This window comes from Ricinus communis, chromosome 1 (assembly GCF_019578655.1).
Source record: "Ricinus communis isolate WT05 ecotype wild-type chromosome 1, ASM1957865v1, whole genome shotgun sequence".
Taxonomy (NCBI): domain Eukaryota; kingdom Viridiplantae; phylum Streptophyta; class Magnoliopsida; order Malpighiales; family Euphorbiaceae; genus Ricinus; species Ricinus communis.
The window spans coordinates 17,621,404-17,624,030 of NC_063256.1; the positions used below are offsets into that span (position 1 = coordinate 17,621,404).

General features: G+C 42.5%; 1 non-coding gene across 1 annotated transcript; it reads right to left on the reverse strand.

Annotated features, from left to right (window-relative positions):
* Nucleotides 1-1,212: 1,212 nt before the first annotated feature.
* Nucleotides 1,213-1,318, reverse strand: LOC125369066. The gene has a single exon (XR_007214559.1). It is a non-coding gene; the product is annotated as a small nucleolar RNA R71 (small nucleolar RNA).
* Nucleotides 1,319-2,627: the final 1,309 nt, after the last annotated feature.

The window sequence follows — 2,627 nt, forward strand, 5'->3', positions numbered from 1 at the left end:
TTTAGGTTAATATAACAAAGAACAAAGGAGTAACTCTGGGCTTTCGCTTTCCCGAGGAATACGACCTTGATACTCGCCATTAGTGCTAGACTGCATCGATAGGTACACTGCCTTAGATTGTAGCTAACACGAGTAGCACACATCAAGATTCCATTAGGTTAGTGCAGATTTAGGAACTTAGTGAGCTCGAGAGAGGAGCCGAGTTCGATTCAGGATTTAGGCACGGGTAGCAGGATTGGTATTTTATAAAATCAACCTTAGAATTCCATCACTTAGGTCCCCTTTGGGTTTGCTTCTTTTCACTACGTTATCTTCGATTGTCAGCTGTCGTTGTTCCTTTATTTGCATTCATAAGCATTAGTTAATTAATTTAGACTTCTCACACCTTATTTCAGACTAAATAACATAACGAATAGTAGTAACTTTAGGTTCACCCGATCTCCAGGGATACAACCTTGATACTCATTAGTGCTAGACCGCATCGATAAATTCACTGCCTTAAGTGTAGGTTGCATAAGTAGCCTATCAAGTTTTTGGCGCCGTTGCCGGGGAATTAACGGTGAACTACAGTGAATTGTTTTTATGTTAATTTAGTCATTATCTATTTATTTATTTATTCTTTATTTTTTATTTTATTATTTTTGTTGATTGGTGGTTGTTTGGTTGTCGGCTTCGTAGTTTATGACTGTGGAGCTCTAACCCTAATCCTTTAGCACCCTTATCTGACCTGGAGTGCTCTCTCCGATTATTGAGATGACGTTTGCAGGTAGTTGAGGAGGACGACGGAGTTACAGTTCAGGTTCAAGGAGTTGACACGATGGAGAACCTCAACCCCAGGCCAATGTTGATCAGAGGACGATGTACGAGTTTGCTCGACCATCTTTGGATGGGATAAAACTAGTATACTCAGACCTGCTGTAGCGGCCAATAATTTTGAAATAAAAGCCAACGTTATCCGATGATCCAAACAGAGTGTGCGGTTTTGGAGGATTGCCCAATGAGGATCCCAATGCACATATCTCTAATTTTTGGAGATTTGTGACATTCAAGATAAATGGAATAACTGGTGACGCCATTCTACCGAGATTGTTTCCATTTTACTTAAGGGACAGACAGAGATGGTTGCAATCCCTTCCATGCTAAACGATTACTACCCTGAAAGGCATTGGCCGAAATTTTTTATATAAGTATTTTCCTCCCGCTAAAACCGCTAAACTTAGAAATGACATATCTTCTTTTTGCAGTTTGATGATGAAAGCATGTACGATGCATGGGAGAGGTTTAAAGATCTTTTGAGATGCCGCCCACATCACGGATTGCCGCAGGATGCGGTGTCTGCACCTTCTACAGCCGGGTTGAATCTTGCAACGAGGCGTATGGTGGATGGTGCAAGGGGCGCTAACAAGACGCCCTAGCGGGCTCAAAACCCCGATAGAGGAAATGGCCATGAACAACTATCGCTGGCAATCCTCTAGAGCCGACCAGGAAGACAGGGAGTGGTTAACTAAGTGGACTCTATAGCAGCCTTGGTAGCTCATGCGTGGAGCTTCTAGCCAAGAAGATTGACCAACCCGATGCTGCTCATGCAAATAATGCTGGTCAGGAGTATTAGGTGGTCCGTGATTAGGCGAATCGCATCAAGGGAAATATGTTTGCTTCATCCTCTACTATTTTTCTAGCTAATTCTCACCGGTTCTAAAGTTGAGCAGTTGATTATATGGGAATGCCCCAAGGCAGCAGAATAGCCCTTACAAGAATACATACAACCCTCGGATGGCGCAATCATCCCAACTTCGGATTGGAGGAACAATAATGCCCAGGGTTCGCCAAGTTTTCAAAGACTTCATCAATGTACCACAAAGAACAACTGTGTGGGCCTCAGACAAGCTCCTCCTCCACCATAAAAGAAGTCAAATTTAGAGGAGCTTATGGTGAAGTTTATGACGCTCACGAGACGTAGATTCCAAAGCAGACCGATAGTGCACTTAGAATCAAGAGTTCTTTATCCGAACTTGAGACTCAAATTGGCCAAATTTCTAAGATGCTTTTAGAAAGACCTTCAGAACGCCTCCTAAGCACTACAGAGTCAAACTCGAGGGAGCATTGCAAGGCTATCACCTTGCGATCAGGTAAGAAATTGACTAGTTCTTTGCCTTTAGCTGATAAGGATAATATAATTGTGCAGGACGAGCCAGCTAAGGAAGGACCAGACCTTGAGGTGGTAGAGAATGAGAGAAGGAAAGAAGACAGGCAAAAGAGCACTGTGCGAGAGCATCAGCCCCCAGTTCCATATCCTGCGAGGTTGAGGCACGATAAGGTGGACATGCAATACAGTAAGTTTCTTAACTTATTTAAGCAGCTGAAAATTAACTTACCTTTTGTTGAGGCGATTTCGTAGATGTCGAAGTACGCCAAGTTCTTAAAGGAGATTTGGAGCAACAAGAGGAAGTTAGAGGATCTTGGTAAGGTAGTGCTTAATGAGGAGTGTTCACTATTCTCTAGAATAAACGCCACTGTTTTATTTAGATCTAGGGAGTTTTACTACCCTTGTATGATTGGTGATTTATCAATTAATGGTGCATTGGCTGATTTAGAGCTAGATTAACTTGATGCCCACTAGTTTATTT